The sequence below is a fragment of the Phaseolus vulgaris genome, chromosome 4 (assembly GCF_051622355.1).
Source record: "Phaseolus vulgaris cultivar YP4 chromosome 4, ASM5162235v1, whole genome shotgun sequence".
NCBI lineage: Eukaryota > Viridiplantae > Streptophyta > Magnoliopsida > Fabales > Fabaceae > Phaseolus > Phaseolus vulgaris.
The window spans coordinates 39,240,729-39,259,588 of NC_143501.1; the positions used below are offsets into that span (position 1 = coordinate 39,240,729).

At 34.7% G+C, this 18,860-nt stretch overlaps 2 long non-coding RNA genes across 2 annotated transcripts; both read right to left on the reverse strand.

Annotated features, from left to right (window-relative positions):
* Positions 1–9,727: 9,727 nt before the first annotated feature.
* Positions 9,728–11,041, reverse strand: LOC137836501 (uncharacterized). Its single transcript, XR_011085312.2, has 3 exons — positions 10,899–11,041; positions 10,673–10,747; positions 9,728–9,895 (listed from the first exon to the last, which is right to left on the reverse strand). It is a non-coding gene; the product is annotated as an uncharacterized LOC137836501 (long non-coding RNA).
* A 4,862-nt stretch (positions 11,042–15,903) lies between these two features.
* LOC137836500 (uncharacterized) lies at positions 15,904–17,313 on the reverse strand. The gene is made up of 3 exons (XR_011085311.2): positions 17,171–17,313; positions 16,945–17,019; positions 15,904–16,167 (listed from the first exon to the last, which is right to left on the reverse strand). It is a non-coding gene; the product is annotated as an uncharacterized LOC137836500 (long non-coding RNA).
* Between the last annotated feature and the right edge of the window lie 1,547 nt (positions 17,314–18,860).

The window sequence follows — 18,860 nt, forward strand, 5'->3', positions numbered from 1 at the left end:
TTGCTAAGAGTTTGTGGTTGATCAAAGTGTTGGAATAGGATTCTGCTTGTATTGATTTCAGATTATTTTCTGTAACAAGTGTAATCCTTGTACTCTGTTGAACAATTCGTTTCGGTGTTTGCTGAGATTGGTTGTGTGTTCTTGAGGTGTTCAAGATCAGCAATCTTAGTGTTGGCCAAGGAGAGTGTGTTTCTTGAGGTGTTCAAGGTCATTCTCTTGGTTGTTGTGTAAGTGATCAAGTGGTGATTACTTAGTGGATTTCCTCAGGGTTTCTGAGAAGACTGGATGTAGCTATGGATTTGGAGTGAACCAGTATAAACAACTGTGTATAATTTCTCTATCCCTATCTCTTTAAATTCAGTTTTGTCATTTAAAAACTGGTATAAACAACCGATTGTTTCGGTAAAACAACCGATTGTTTTTCCAGCATTGTGCTTTTGCTTTTTGTTTTGAAAAAACTGAATCCTTAATCAAGGTTTTCTTGAAGAATTTTCATTCTAAGCTTAAAAGTTTTACTAAAATCTTTCTTAAGCAATTCTCCCCCCTCTCGTTTAAGACCATATATTCTAACAATATTAACAAACATATCTATACGTAGTTATAACAATCACATGAGCAACCGTATATATATCTTTATCTTTAAGCGCATGCCCCTAGTTATTAGCACATAGCAGCTTTATTGTGCGTTTTGGGCCCATTAAACAAATTGGGTCAATATTGCAGCCTTGACGCAAGGACCCGCGCAGTACAATAATCATGCGTTCAAGCTTTCACACTAATACACATCCATTCATACGTTATTACGTGCCATGCATGTAACTTAACTTGGGTTGCCTTAGCGTTGCTGGGCTCGGGCCTTATATTTAATAATTTACTTATCATAGAATTGGACACGCTTAAGTGCACCCCTAAGCCTATTATGTTTCTTTACTTTAGCAATTCATAAAGGATTATCCTATATGCATGTATGAGAGTCAATATGTACGCATACCTGGGGCCCAGTCACACGGTCAATGAAACTCATGTACCGAGCTGGCCTGCCTGAGGGAGATGCCGAAGTCTGGCGGGCGAGCTCTGAGCGCTACGAGTTCTGGTCCAGTACAGGTTTGTAAGTCTCAAAATATGGATCGGAAACAGGCGACCTTAGTGTACAAAATGTACAAAGTAAATTCCAATCCTGGTAGTGGAGAGACATGTCAAAGGTATTTAGTGAGAGAGGAGGTGTTGGATGGTTCTAGGAAGCCTTAGGATGGAAAATAGGAGTTGAAGATAAAGCCAGATTCTGGGAGGATGGATGGATTGGAAACCATAACCTTAAAACACTATTTCCTAGGTTGTACTCCCTATCTCTGGACCAGGGTAAAAAAGTGGGAGAGGTAGGGGGTGGGAAGAGTTAGTCTGGAAATAGCGCCATAGGTGGAGGCATGTGAGGTTTGAGTGGGAATCACAACTGGAGGCGAATTTGTACTCAATCATATCTAGTGTCTCTCTAGATAGGGAGGTGAAGGATATCAAGGAGTGGGGGAGTGAAGACTCGGGTCTGTTTTCAGTAAAATTGGCGTATGATATGCTTGTTAACCACGCCAATGGTCAACATAATGAAGTATTCACATATCTGTGGAAGGTCAAAGAGCTACCCAAAGTGGTCACTACAGCTTGAAGGGTTCTGCTAGACATAATCCCTACTAGAATGTGCTTAAGTAGGAGGGAAGTACTGGTTAACATAACTACTTGTGGTAGCCAAGCTATGGACGAGTCAAGTCAGCATCTATTTTTATAATGCAAACATGCTCAAAGAGTTTGGTCTGTGTTTCAGATGGATAGGCATTTTGTGTGCCCAACATAATGATTTGAAGCATCGCTTCGAGAACTTCCATTTAGTTCAGGTGAGCAACAAACAAAACTTGGTGTGGAAAGGTTTTTGGGCAGCGATAGTGTGGAGTATCTCGAAACAAAGGAACAATGTTGTTTTCAGAAAAGGCACGGTCAATGTTGAAAAAAAATTCAGAAGGCACAACTCAAATCCTGGTTGTGGTTAAAACACAAGGTACCCTCTTTTAGTCACTCCTTTGTGATTGGGTTCTAAACCCCCTCCCTTGCATTAGAAGCTTTGGATAATGGATTGAGAGGGGTGGAAGGAATTATGGTCAGGAGAAGAGGTGATGAAGGTATATAAGAGCCTTTAAGTTGGGGCAGGCTCTTTGTGCACTTTTGGTGTTTTGACTGGTCTGGTGTAGGAGATCCCATGTAGCTTATCAGGTTTTGTGGGAGGCATGGTTCCCTTATATTGATGTTTCCAGTAGGTGGGAGGCTGCACAATTATGCAGACCTAGTGTTCCGAATCTCAACTGAATTGCAACCTGCTATATGTAGATGGAAAGCTCTAAAATGTACAGTTTTGATATACCAACGCTTGGAGAAATGGTCAAGGTGTAGCAAGTGAGGGAAAGTGAAGGTGTGTGTATGCATAAGGTATTCTGGTAATACAAATTTGTATTGTGTCTGAGAAGGTAAGCAGTAAGGTATTATAGGTGGTACATGCTTGTGTGGTAATATGCCTATAGATGCTATCTTGGGCATAATGTATTTGTGTTAGTTTTTTTGCTGCTGGTTGAGTATAAGGGCCGGGGAGAAGGTTCCTAAATTTTAGATGTTATTAGTAACAGAAGCTGGGATGCTAACTCTGTTGGTCTGATGCTAGCATTGAGGGGTATGCAGATGGTGGTTGTGTTAGTGTGTTTAGGGAGGTGCGAAACCTACTCTCGGTGCAGGAACAATAGTAGGACAACATGGTTCTAGTGTGTGGTATGCAGATTTTCAGCTACCCTTTCAAGAACGATGTTGATCCTGTGGTTTAAGGTGCTTGATTTGAAGCACTCCCTAGACTTATCGGGTAGAATAGGGGACTAAGTGTTGCAATATACTTGGAGAAGCTTGCTCTGATGACTAAGGGGCTATCCCGACCAGTCCTCGGTCATCGCGCACCGGTGCCTGATAGTAAAGATGGGCCACGTAAGGTGGACCCCAGATACACATATCAGGGGGTTGGTCAGTTTTTGGACATCGGTACCATAGACCTCAACGTTGGAGATCGACATCAGACCTCGCCAGAAGAGGGAGAGATCGGACGTCGACGGTCTGAATAGTTGTATTGGGCCACGTAAGGTGGGTCCTAGAATTATACTAAGTTATCAGTTAAAACGACAGATATAAGGAAAGTCTAAGTCACAAGGGATCCATGCAGGTGGTGTGTATAATGCATTCAGGCGCGACACAATTGAGTAATCCTTGGAGGCGCTAAGGCCCATTGGGGTTAGGATTTTCAAGGGAAGTTGCATGCATGGCACGTGAATACTTAGGGCACCTGCATAACAGATGGCACCAGAGATTAGGTGCACAAGTTGGTACCCAAGCAACCACTCTATTAGTCATTGCACTCCAGTTAAGGGAAGTTCATGTGCCAGATTATGCTAAGATTATGTAATAGCGGCACAGGGACATTCTTCAAGGAACCCTAGACATGGGTAAAGAAAGAAAGGTAAATCTTAGTTTCAACCTATATAAAGGGTGCTAAGAACCCTAGCAAGGTACACAGTTTCTAAGACTGAAACTACTTTATACACTTGGTGTTTCTTTGCCCTTATACTGACTTGAGCTTCGGAGTGCAAACGGCCGTCAAGGCACCCTTTGTATTTGCAGATGAGAGATTCTTCAATCAAGGAAGTGCGATTCTCAATCGGAGATAGGGGGACAAAGGTTGTCGTTCGAGTCAACCGGCGAAGCGAGTCAACCAGCGGGAATAGGGACTATGCTGAGTTTTTTAAGTGGAGTACCATAACCATTCAAATCATTTATGGAGTGAAGCAACTTTGGAGTTGTAGAGGGAGTAGCAGTTGTGCCCCTACGAAGTCTAACAAGCTCATGTTGTAGTCTTTTGCCTTGGAAGCAAGTACCTTCTCTTTTCTTGGTTTTTGTTGCTGTAGTGTAAGGTTTTAAGGAGTTGTGCAACCTTTCCTTTGTTGTTTATTTCTGCTATCCAGTCTTTTTGATTCAGGGATGTGGTTGTAGCTGGACAATTGTTATTTCTAGCTTGGACGAACTGTATGAAATGCTTTGGAGGTTTATTTAATTTAGGTGTGGTGAGTATGAAAGGGAGCAGTATATTCAGGCGTCTATTTGTGCTCCTTTTGCTGGTATGTTTTCAAGTTGTGTGTTATAGATGCAATTCACGGTGGTTTGATAGTGCAACAGGCTTATAGGGGTCTGGATGCTATGAGGCAAAGGATGTGGCCTTTCTGCAGGTGCTGGATCCACACAGGGTAATATAAGACGCGGTTATTTTACCTTTTGTGTAGGTGCAGAAGCAGGGAAGATCTTTGTTAAGTGATTTTTGGTTTGTTTTCTTTGAATGTTCTGTTATACTGGGTTTGAGTCTGTAGCAGAATATTTTTTAAGAGAGTTGAAGGGTAAGGGTTGATCTTGTTGGAGGGTTTAGGACTGTCTTGTTTCGCCCTAAGTCTAAAGATGTTGTTTTTGTATGCGGGTTGGAATATCCTTAAAATATTCTTTTAATTCATTTTTATTCTTTGCTAATAAAAAAAATATCAGTTATTAAAAAACATAATTTTAAATTTAATGTACCATTAATTTGCATAATTTTTAAATTCGCAAAATCAAGTTTATGAAAATATAATTATAATGGGAAGTAACACATAATAAAAAATTAAATTATTTATTAAAAAATATTTAAATAAAAATTAATTTTGTAAAAAAATGAGTTATTATATTTAATTAATTTTTAGTAGTGATTATTGAAAAAGATTTATCTTGAACTTGAAGAAGTTTTTAAATGTGTGATTTCTTCCATATAGGAGGAGTGAGAGGATTACATGTGACACATGTGGTAAAGAAGTTTTTTTTTTAGCGGCAATAACTAATAAATAAAATAGAACCACTTCAGGGGTGGTTCAACCCTTATACATATAACACAATACCAGTTCCAGCTACTTACCACCAAAACCAACCCAACACATCTTGCCCTTACAAAACCAAGCTAAAAACATAAGGAAACTAACCTCGTACACTCCAAAGGAGTCAAACACCAATCTGAATAGGAGAACGAAACTAACCGGGAATTTGTTGAGACCCAAGATCATGTCTTTACCTGTGCCAACGCAAAGACTTCATACTCGTCTGCCACTCCTCTATTAAAAATTATACGATTCCTGTGACTCCATATTTCACTAAGCACCCCTACCCAAATCGTGTTCCATACAACAAGACCCGTCTCAGAAGGTAAACTCAATCTAAATTGATCAAAGTTGAACCTTGGCTCAATATGAGTCACAAACAGGATTCCTAGCCAATTATAACATAAACACCAAACACGCCAAGCAAAAAAGCATCCAAATAACATATGGCTACTTGATGCCTCCTCCTTCCCGCACAATACACACCTCAAGCTTTCTAACTGCACCCCTCTTCTACTAAGATTGACCCTAGTAGCAAGCTTGTTTTCCATCACCCTCCAAGCCAAAATCATCCAAATTTAAAAATGGATAAGCTAATCTATTCTAGGTTTTATTTTCCTTTTTAAAGTTTCATATGTGATTATTCTCAATGTGATTGAACTTTCGATACCATACAATTTTTCTTTTTTATCAGTAGAGAATAAAATAAATTAAAAGTGAAGGAATTTGGAAAACAAGATTGCTATCAACGTCAATTTGGTAAAACGAGGGGTCGTGGTTGATAACATTTTTTGTGGTCTTTACAGGGTGAAAAAGGAGACAACAAGTCACTTGTTCTTTGAATGCAGAATTGCTTGGTTTGTTTGGAATCTTTGTTATGCTTGGTTAGGGTTGAAATCGGTTGACAATCTTGTCTATGCCTCACATTTCTTGAAATTTAATTTGTTTGGTCCTCTTACTTCTGTTAATTTAGTGTTTGGAAGTGTCTGGATTGCTTTGGTAAGTGAGATTTGACGACATCGGAATAAACACATTTTAAAGGGAGGAGTGATTGATCATTTGGAAATCTTCTCCATGGCTCAATTGAAGGTTTGGTATTGGGTTACTTTCAAAGTTCCTTCAGCTTGTTTTTCCTTTTTAGATTGATGTCTTGATCCCCTGGTATGTATGTTTTCGATTAAAAACAAGTGATTAGTTATAAGTTGATCAAGTGTTTGTTTTGCTATTTGTGAGGGGATGTCGTCTTTGTTATGTTAGATTGATTGTGATTAAGATATATAAGGGTTGAACCACCCCTAAAGTGACTCACATTTATTTATTTTTTCTTGCGGATAAATTTTTTTTAAAAGATATCAAACAATAGTTAAATACACACCAGAAGCCTCATAATCGTCCTAATGCTAGTAGTAATAGTCAATCTTAATTAACCACCCAATTATTAATTTATTGTTATTTTATTATTATTATTATTATTATTATGAATTGTTATGTCTTTTTTTTATTTATTTTACAGACTTCGGGAGTTTGTTTTACATTCTTTATCATCTTTAGCTTATCAATTATGAGTTCAGTAAGGTTTATTGGTTAAAAGATGTCTTATTTTGTTCTCTGAATAATATTTATAACCATGTTTTATAATGTTGCTAGTCAATCTTAATTAACCACCCAATTATTAATTTATTGTTATTTTATTATTATTATTATTATTATGAATTGTTATGTCCTTTTATTTTTTTTTACAGACTTGGGAGTTTGTTTTACATTTTTTATCATCTTTAGCTTATAATTATGAGTTAAGTAAGGTTTATTGGTTAAGAGATATCTTATTTTGTTCTCTGAATAATATTTATAACCATTGATAAACATGGTTAAACAAATAAAATTTTATTTTATTCTCTTCTTTTAGTTATTGTATTGATATGGACTGATGAATTAATTTCTTATAAAAAAACAATCATTTAGAGTTTCGTATATTAATTCTCAAAATAATTAATATGTACATTTTTTACTTAAAGTCAATCTGAATTTATATATTTAATATGATATGAGTAATTCGAATAAATGTTTCATCAACTTAGAATAAATATATATGAATTTGAGAATATGACATAGGGCTTGTATATCTGCACTAATAATAATGTCCTTAAAAGTTGTAAATAATTTATAAATATGAATGTATCGGATCTTCTGAGGATAAAATTTTCAATAAAATTTTGTGATTAAACAAAAAACTAAATGATATAAATTTCTATAATATTTCTAAGAGGTAGATGACGTGGTGGGCCTTGAAAAGGTGAAGAAAATGATGAAGTGTTCTTGTGAGTATATCAGTAACAGTTTGGCTATTGTTGCTAATATTTTAAATTTGTTACGCCACTTCAACATGATTATCCATTGAACCTTCCAAATAGTTGCATTTTTTTACTTGGACTAAGGTTTGGAATTTGTGTGTATAAATATGCTTAATTAATGCTATAATATAGAGTAAGTTAGATGCACAATTTAGAGGCGTTGCAGAGAAAAACAAATTAATAGTAGATGGAATCTTGTGGGGATTTATCTGAATCAATGCATACGAGTTTTACTAAACATGTTATGGTGTTAGGGTTCTTCACACGTGCTTCACATGTTTAAACTTTAACTGGAATAATCCCTTAATAATGCAATTCTAACAAGTGAACTTACGTAATTATTGCTTCTGTTTTTTTTCTTTAAAGAAAAGATCTGCAATTCTTTTTCAATCTTATTTCTCCTCTGCTTCACCCAAGTGTTTATGCATGCACATTTCAAAGCTTATACTCCCCACCATTTATTTTAATTGTTAAGCAAGTCTTACACCCTGTTTGTTTTTGGATATGATAAAGAAGGAGAGAGGGACGAGTGAGAAGAATTTATGTTTGGATCAGTGTATTTAAGAGTGGGTGAAAAGGTTTTTTCCTTCTCACAAAACTGAGAAAATTAGATTTAAGAGAAGAGGGATATATCAAATTTTACTTTCCTGCACTACACAAGTGAGGATGATGTCCTCGAAGACTTTTCCTCATGGTTCAAATTCAAAAGAGAATGTATCAAGGACATATCATGTATTGATTGTGGATCCAAGACATATCACGCCTTCGAAGATTTCTACCATATAATTCTTTCTAAGATTGATTATAGATCCATGTAGATATCATGTATCAAGTATCTAACATTTCTATGTGATGTTGCTACTGTTGAGGATATATATCTTGCATATGAACAGTTGACACTGGATGAGAATTCTCTATATTCATGCATTGGGGTTGCCGGTGCTCAGGATGCACAAGATATAACAGGTGTAGTAATGTTTCCAATGTCTAATATTGGATCTTGCTTTGTTTTTTTCTAAGGGATTGTGGAACTTAAAGTCCAGATTTCATCTTTTCTCTTTTCCAAAAATTTTCACTCCCTAGGTTTGGCTGAGTAAAAATTTTATTCTCAAAAGAATATTCAAACTTATAAGTAGTGAGAAATGGGATCCCAATTCCAAATCCAACCTTAAGCTCTGATATGTGACATAGACATCAACACATATTTTTCCTTTTAGAACTTGAAATTTTGAACTGCAAGATCCGTGTTAAAATATTCCATAGGTAACAAAAAACTCTCTCTTCAGAATTGCGATGATGTGCCTGTAGTAAACCAGTAAAATTTGTATAGGCTGGTGTAGGTTGGCTAAATGTTGAGTGTAGATAAATTAATTAGTAGAAAACATTTTACCAAATCATTTTGGAAGACAAAATTTGTGTTTCAAGTACTAGTATGTAATAATCGTTACTTATGTAATTTTACTATGTCTTTGGCAGCTCCTTTAGAAGATGAAGTAGTGAATGATTCTATCTCGATGTTATTACAGTGGGAAGAGGGAGCGTACTAAGGTGGAGGGATAATTTGCCAAACATTGAGAATTATTTTTGGTTTTCTTAAAAGGTTTGGAGAGTGTGACTAGCCACGTGACACTTCCACTTGCTCAATGAAGTGGGTTTGCACTAATGAATAGGTGACACTTATCAATCTTTTATTTGAGAGGATCCTCTCAAATGAGAAGAGAACACTTGTTAACCTTTCTTTTAAGATGATCAAGACACATGAAAACATGAGCACCACCTGACACACTCTTACCGCCTCTTCTAGGTCTAAGATTTTAATTTGTATTTGAATTTTTAAATTTTAAATTTTGACTCTCTTTGAGTAAACTCTAGCACTATAAATAAGTTTGATATGATAGCCTCTTGTAAAAATATCTTGAATTTAACTAATGAATTGCTGTCCAAATTTGTTCTCATGTCTTCAAATTCTCTCTATGTTAGCACTACTTTGAGTGTTTAGCCTAGGTTTCTTTATAAGTTTATCTTAAATCTTCTAAAATTCTATTTCCATATTCCAAATCACCTTCCCAAATTTAAATTCTACCTCCATTCAGTTTTCGCACGGTCTCCTTGAATTTCATACAAAAATTCAAAATTACAAAGAAAGCAAAGGTACAAGGTCGGATTGCATCAATTAGTATGTTTTTAGCAAATCCTAACATAAAAAATAAAATAGAAAATCAAACATACAGTTGACACTACTAGAAAATCATTAAATAAAAACTAATTTTAGAGACCAAACATAATTAGTTACTAAATTGACTAAATTAGAAACTATTTTAGAGACTAAAAAATTATTAATATCTAAATTTATAAATTAATTTTTAAATTGATATCTAACTACCTATCAATGTAACACCCCATAATTTACATATAACTATTACAATAAAAGTTCTACAAGTTTCTATACAAACTTGGAGTTTTTCAAAAACATTCCTAATACATAATTAGGATTTATAGAAATACAATTTACATATCCACAACTCAAAATAAGACTTTGAACCCTCTAAGGCTCTCCTGCACCTGTATGGTCATCTGCTCGTGTACATAGTACAGTCATTGCAGTTCAAACACAACAAGAAAAGCAAGGGTAAGCTAGTAAAAATAGAATTTTATAATATACACAATTAAATCAAAAGAGAAAACCAAATTACATGATCAATTTCTCAAATTATTCAACTTTCTTCAAATCTCAACAATAAACAATCACATAGATCTCACATGGATCTACACACCAGAATATTCAACAAACAACATCTTCCGGAAGACCCGTATTAAGTAAGTCCTACCAGAGACTAACACCTGATCCGAAGATTACCAGCGAATCCAACAGAAAGGATCGGGGTAAGTTCAATACAACCCAAGCCGTGCATCTCATATGTCACGGTGTGCATGAACTCCCCCATCAGCTTCTCACCACCTGATATCTTAGTCTATGTGACTTAGATCATCAGTGAAGCTCGGAGATCTCTGTTACCACATAGGCATCAATACTTAATACACAACAAACATCAGTCCATACATTATCCCAAATGTATGAATTCAATTCCATACCATCCCGTCATACAATATCATTCCAAACACGATCCACAACATTCAAAAACGTAATTAAAATAAAAAAAAACAACACTTAAATATTAAACCATCAAAATATAATATTTTTACAAATTTAAATAATATATAAACAAACAACCCAATATATATAACACACAACATCCCTGCAAGAAAAATTGAATATTGGGACCACGTCCCTTCCGCATTCAGATCTTCTATCCTAGGGTGCTATAAAAAATTAAATTTAGCTCCCCTTACCTCAATTGCTTGCTTTCCAAGCAACTTTTAGAATTTTATTCCCCGCCGTTTGGATAAGCTTCAAGATTTACGGGCCTAATGCAAATTATCCAAACAGAACAAAATTTCAGTATATAATATAATAAGTTGAGAGGATTAAACTTCTCAACTGACCCCACCAAGATTGATGACTAAATCCTAAGGAAAAACATAGAACAAAGGATATTTAGAGTAAAAATGAACTTACTCTGTTTGAAAATCTGATCGGGTAGAAATGTTCCTTAACTCCTCTGCTACAGCGTGGTATGATCAGATTCTAAAAAAGATGAAGTTTGGGAGAGAAAATTAGGAGAGAGGGAGAGAAAAGCATATGGAGGGAGAGAGAGAAAGAAAGAATGTGTGTGACGGGGCTGCTGCTTTTTTTTTAAAAAGCGCTGTTACATTATCTCCAACTACAAAAATTTTCGTCCTCGAAAATGAACTTACCAAGAAAGAGGTTAAGGTATGATGCTTGTATCTCCTCTTCAATTTCCCAAGTGGAATCTCCAGATATGAGATCCCACAATACTTTCACCATGGGAATACTTCTTCCACGAAGTTGTTTCACTTGTGAATCTAAAATTCTGATTGATCTCACTTTAAATGACAGATTTTCTTTCACCTGGATAAAATCAGACTCTAGAATGTGGCTAGGATTGGGTACATACTTTCTTAGCTGAGATACATGGAAAATATTGTGAATGTTAGCTAAAGGAGGAGGCAAAGCAATTTCGTAAGCCACAGGGCCTATTCTCCTGAGAATTTGATAAGATCCTATGAACTTAGAAGTCAATTTCTAGGATTTTAGTGCTCTTCCTACACCAGTGAATGGTGTAACTCTTAAAAAGACATGTTCACCCGCAGAGAATTCTAAAGGTCTTCTTCTTTGATCTGCATAAGATTTTTGCCTGCTGAGAGATGTTTTCAATCTTTCCTGAATCATTTTGATTTTCTCATTGGTTTGTTGTATTAATTCTGGTCCAATTAACACACTCTCACCATCCTGAAACCAACACAGAGGTGTCCTGCACTTTCTTCCATATAATGCCTCGAAAGGAGCCATTCCTATGCTAGCTTGGTAACTGTTATTGTAAGTGAACTCTACCAAAGGTAGAATTTCATCCCAACTGCCCAAATGATCTAACACACAAGTCCTAAGCAAATCCTCTAAGGCCTGGATAGTTCTCTCTGATTGTCCATCAGTTTGAGGATGGTACGCTGAACTAAGTCTGAGTTTAGTCCCCAAAGCTTCTTGAAGTGTTTGCCAGAATCTAGAGGTGAATCTGGGATCTCTATCTGAAACTATGCTGGAGGGTACACCATGCAATCTGACTATTTCATCTATGTAAATCTGGGCCAACTTCCGCATAGAGATTCTCAAGTCTATAGGTAGGAAGTGTGCCGTCTTTGTTATCCTGTCCACTATGACCCAAACAGAGTCATGCTTCTGCAAAGTACGTGGTAAGTGGGTAACAAAATCCATTGAGATACTGTCCCACTTCCACACTGGAATGTCTAACTGAGTTAACATGCCTCCAGGCCGTTGATGTTCAATCTTTGATTTCTGACAAGTCAAGCAAGCAACTACAAACTTAGCTACATCATTCTTCATGCCATGCCACCAATAAGACTTCTTGAGATCTTGATACATCTTGGTCATCCCTGGGTGTAAACTGAGTTTGCTTTTATGATCTTCAGATAACACTGTTTGCTTTAGTTCATTATCCTCTGGTATGCATATTCTATTTTTGAATCTCAAAATACCATCCAGTCCTAAAGAGAAGTCTTTAGCTTTGTCAGTATTTAATAAGCCCATGACGTTCTTCAATTTTGAATCTTTCAACTGCTTCTTCTTCACCTTTTCCAGAAATTCATTAGTTATAACAAGGGTATTACAACTAATGCAATTTTGAAGACATGGAAACCTCCAAATTCATACTCCTGAAATCTTCAATCAATGCTAACTCTCTAATCATAAGCGAAGACATTTGTATCTTTTTACGACTCAACGCATCTGCAACAACATTTGCCTTCCCAGGATGGTATATCAGCTGGAAATCATAGTCTTTTAAAAATTCAATCCATCTCCTCTGCCTCATATTTAACTCCTTTTGATCAAACAAATACTTCAAACTTTTATGATCACTAAACACATTAAAACTAACTCCGTAAAGAAAATGTCTCCATATTTTTAAAGCAAAGACAACTGCTGCCAATTCTAGATCATGAGTTGGATAATTTCTTTCATGCACCTTTAACTGACGAGAAGCGTAGGCAACAACTTTCTTATTCTGCATCAGAACACAACCCAATCCCTGATAGGAAGCATCACAGAAAACTTCAAAAGACTGATTGGTATCAGGGATTGTCAATACAGGAGCATTAGTCAACCTTCTTTTCAACTCTTCAAAGCTTTTCTCACATTGTTCAGTCCATGCAAAAAGGATGATCCTTTCTAGTCAATTGGGTCAAAGGAGCCACTATTTTAGAAAAGCCTTCTATAAATCTCCTGTAATATCCTGCTAACCCGACAAAGCTTCTAATTTCTGTAACTGTTTTAGGACGTTCCCACTGAAGTACAACCTCCACTTTAGAAGGATCTACTGATATTCCCTGTGCAGAGATGACATGTCCTAAAAATTGTATTACTGACATCCAGAAGTCACATTTTGAAAGTTTAGCATATAACTGTTTTTCTCTCAAAATGTTCAGAACAGTTCTAAGATGTTATGCATGTTTTTCCCTTGTACGAGAATAGATCAAGATATCATCTATGAACACTATCACAAACTTATCAAGAAAAGGTCTGAATATCCGATTCATATAATCCATGAAAATAGCTGGAGCATTAGTCACCCCAAATGGCATAACCAGAAATTCATAGTGACCATACCTTGATCTAAAAGCAGTCTTCTGAACATCTTCCGCTTTCACTAAAATTTGGTGATAACCTGAGCACAGATCTATCTTAGAAAAGACAACTGCCCCATGCAACTGATCCATCAAGTCATCAATTCTAGGAAAAGGATATTTATTCTTTATTGTTAACTTGTTTAATTGTCTGTAATCTATGCATAGACGTGACGAACCATCTTTCTTCTTCACTAATAGCACTGGAGCTCCCCATGGAGAAACACTAGGTCGAATGAATTGTTTCTCCAATAAGTCTTCTAGTTGTTTCTTCAATTCAGCTAACTCTGTTGGTGCCATTCGGTATGGAGAAATTGACACTGGGCCTGCTCCAGGAATCAAGTCTATTGCAAACTCTATCTCTCTTTTAGGTGGAAGTCCAGGAATCTCATCAGGAAATACATCCATAAACTCCTGAACTACAGACATATCTTTTTGTACTTTATCAGTAACTATAGAACAAGCCAAGAGCATAAAACATTCTGCACCTTCTCGTATCTCTCTCTCAAACTGATGAGCTGAGATAACTGCATTCCTTCTAATTTAGGAAAAATTAACTTCTTCCGACCACAATCTATAAGGATATGATTAGCAGACAACCAATCCATTCCCAATATAACCTCCAAATATTTTAGAGGTATACAAATCATGTTGATTTTTTTTTATCTCCGTCCATCTATAATTACTGGACACTCGGCACACATGGAAGAGGTTACTATAATACCTTCTGTTGGTGTAGATACCACCAACTCAAATTCTAATTCTCAGACTGGCAACTTAAGTTTCTTAGCACAATCAAAAGATATAAAAGAATGGGTTGCCCCAGAACCAAACAATACAGATAATTGTGTTCCAAGGATAGAACAAATACCTCTAACAAGGCTATCAGACTGTGAAGCTTCAGCTCCACTAATAGCAAAAACTCTGCCAGCAGCTTTGGGTTTTTGATTACTATTTTGTTGTACTTGCTGCACTCCACCAGAATTTGGAGCTCCCAATTGGACACGACAGTCTTTTGTTGCATGACCATACCTGTGACATCTATCACATGTCACATTTGACACTGGATGAGGGCAAAATCTAACAACATGTGGCCCACCGCATCTAAAACATCTGAAACTAGGTGGTGATTGAGAATTGGGTCTTCCACTGCTATAAGATTGAGGTTTGAAATAAGGTTTCTTACTATCTTCATATTTAGGCATGCTTTTAGAAGGTCCTCCCACTTGAGGCTTAGCAAGTCTGCTACTATTTTTCAAACTCTCCACTACTTTTGCTTTCTCCACTAGAGCAGGGAAATCTCTAATGGACATAGGAATCACCACTTCTTTAAGTTCTTGCTTCAACCCAAACTCAAATTTTCTACATCTCCAAGCCTCAGTCATGGTCTGAGTGTAGAATCTAGCTAGGTGTTTGAACCTAGTAGCATATTCAGTGACTGAAAGATTTCCTTATTCTAGTTGCATGAATTCAATTTCTTTTGCATACTTGACACTATCAGGAAAATACTCCTCCAGGAATCTTACTTTGAAGTTCTCCTAAGTGGCACCTTCTCATTTGTGTTCCATCATTTGCTTCATGCCTATCCACTAAAACTCAGCTTCTTCAATAAGCATGTAGATGGCATAAGATAACTTTCTCTCTTCAGGGCATTGAGTAGCTTCAAAGATTCTTTCGATGTCTCTCACCCACTTGTCTGCTCCATCTGGATTTTCCTTGCCATTAAATTTGGGTGGATTGTGTCTTGGAAAATCCTCCAGACTAAAAGTATGGGGTAGTTGATGAAGCTGAGATGCTTCAACTGCTAATCTAGTAGTTTCTAATTGATGAAGGGCAGCCTAATGCTGTTGTGCCATAGTAGCACTCTGTTGTTGCAAGGTTGTTGCCATCATCTCTACTGCCCGAGCTAAGTTGGGCATATCTACTGGTGGAGGAGGAGTAGGTGGTCTACGTGCCATCTTCTAAGCACATAAAGAATTGGATTAGAAATTACTAAAAATTTCCAACTACATCTTTAAGACAAATTAACTTCAAAAAAATAATCATACGAAACAAGTAAAAACCAATCAAAACTTATCCCTAAAATGTACTCTAGCTACTTAGAATTAAGATAGAAAATAATCTTGATCTAGTCATGAGTGTGCACCCTCACCACTCTATCAAGATTCTTTTCATTCTTAATACTTTCATCTTTATTCATAACAATTAACTTGACTCGAACACAAACAAGATTTCAGGAAAAACAACTTTGTCAAACATCTTATTAGAAACTTTTAACTTAGTCTTGAGGCTAGACGTAAACAAAAATCTACACGCAGGAGAAACAGAATAAACCCACTACCCTCAGGTTATCCTAAGGATGAACCGCTCTGATACCATTAAATGTAACACCCCATAATTTACATATAACTATTACAATAAAAGTTCTACAAGTTTCTATACAAACTTGGAGTTTTTCAAAAACATTCCTAATACATAATTAGGATTTATAGAAATACAATTTACATATCCACAACTCAAAATAAGACTTTGAACCCTCTAAGGCTCTCCTGCACCTGTATGGTCATCTGCTCGTGTACATAGTACAGTCATTGCAGTTCAAACACAACAAGAAAAGCAAGGGTAAGCTAGTAAAAATAGAATTTTATAATATACACAATTAAATCAAAAGAGAAAACCAAATTACATGATCAATTTCTCAAATTATTCAACTTTCTTCAAATCTCAACAATAAACAATCACATAGATCTCACATGGATCTACACACCAGAATATTCAACAAACAACATCTTCCGGAAGACCCGTATTAAGTAAGTCCTACCAGAGACTAACACCTGATCCGAAGATTACCAGCGAATCCAACAGAAAGGATCAGGGTAAGTTCAATACAACCCAAGCCGTGCATCTCATATGTCACGGTGTGCATGAACTCCCCCATCAGCTTCTCACCACCTGATATCTTAGTCTATGTGACTTAGATCATCAGTGAAGCTCGGAGATCTCTGTTACCACATAGGCATCAATACTTAATACACAACAAACATCAGTCCATACATTATCCCAAATGTATGAATTCAATTCCATACCATCCCGTCATACAATATCATTCCAAACACGATCCACAACATTCAAAAACGTAATTAAAATAAAAAAAAACAACACTTAAATATTAAACCATCAAAATATAATATTTTTACAAATTTAAATAATATATAAACAAACAACCCAATATATATAACACACAACATCCCTGCAAGAAAAATTGAATATTGGGACCACGTCCCTTCCGCATTCAGATCTTCTATCCTAGGGTTCTATAAAAAATTAAATTTAGCTCCCCTTACCTCAATTGCTTGCTTTCCAAGCAACTTTTAGAATTTTATTCCCCGCCGTTTGGATAAGCTTCAAGATTTACGGGCCTAATGCAAATTATCCAAACAGAACAAAATTTCAGTATATAATATAATAAGTTGAGAGGATTAAACTTCTCAACTGACCCCACCAAGATTGATGACTAAATCCTAAGGAAAAACATAGAACAAAGGATATTTAGAGTAAAAATGAACTTACTCTGTTTGAAAATCTGATCGGGTAGAAATGTTCCTTAACTCCTCTGCTACAGCGTGGTATGATCAGATTCTAAAAAAGATGAAGTTTGGGAGAGAAAATTAGGAGAGAGGGAGAGAAAAGCATATGGAGGGAGAGAGAGAAAGAAAGAATGTGTGTGACGGGGCTGCTGCTTTTTTTTTAAAAAGCGCTGTTACAATCAAGATCTAAACTATCTATTTTAGAATATAAAGTAATTGGTAGCTAATTAGATACCAATTTAAAAATTAATTTATAAATGTAAAAACTACTGTAAATACCAATTTAGTCATGAAAATATAACCAAGTTTTACTTATAATTTCTATAATTTTATTACTCTTTGTTCTTGTAATTTTTATTTCAAATCTTATTACTTTTGGTATTTTAATCATTTTAAAACAATAATTTCACTTTGAATTAGTCTTTTTTTTTTAAATTTAATGACTAAAATCATATAATGTATATATTATAAGAAAATAAAATCAGGAAGGAAATAAAATTAAATTGCAAGAACCAAATCTAAAACTGACAAATAAATTTACAAGGACAAAATTTTTAAATACTAAAACAAAAAATATGATCATAATTCATAACACAAAGATTTGTAAGTTTTTTTTTAAATCACATATTTTTTAACAAAAAGTTGTATAGACTTAATTGTGATGTTTTTAATTAATTAAAACAATATCTTACTATTGATTTACATAATTAAATCCTAAATCTTGAGCAAAATACTTTAAAAAAAATCAAACAAAATTATCATAGTATATTAAATTCTGAATCATATCAATTATAAAAAAGGAGAGCTTGATTTAAAATTTAATGTATCTTTAATTTGCATATTTTTTAAAGTGGTCATTCTTTAAGATTTTTAAAATCAATTTAGGATATATATTTATTTTATTTTTTTATATTATAGTTTTAAAAGTGAAAAAACAAGATATTAATATTTTTAAAATTAAAAAGTAATTCAACACAATATTTAGAGGTCAAATAGTTGAATTGAAGTAGAAATAATACTAATAAAATTATTATAACAATTAAAAAATATAATACTGTAATTTTATTATACTAAAAAGTGATATAAAAATATTCATATAATAACATTAAAATATATAAAAACTAAAATTTATTAATTATCTTACTTATATTAAAACTTAATAATATTCATCAATATTTATTAATAATAATAAATTTAATTATAAAATATTCCTCAGTATTATTGGGATCTCATTATTGATCCTTTATACCAAATTTTTGGTTTCTCGGAAGACGAAATTGAAATTAAAGCATAAAACGATTGAAATAGTTGATGCTTATTAAAAGAATATCCTGACACAAAATTATTTAGATTATAAATTGAAATTGAAAATATAGATTAAAATAAAAGTTTTGATCTAGAAAATAGAAAATAGTATATTGGCAATTAATTGTAATGATATTTTTTTCTATTTATATAAATAGTTAGAAATAATATATAGTATAGGGTATTAAATACATTCTTTTTGGCAAAAAAATCTTAAATCATGTGTAATATAATTATAATTATAAGTATATGAAAAAGTAATGAATAATAAAGAAAATAAGATATTGTTGAAAAGATGTTCTCTTTGAAGTTGAGAAAGTATTTAAAGGTGTAAATTGTTGCATGTGATTATTCAACATTCAAATTTA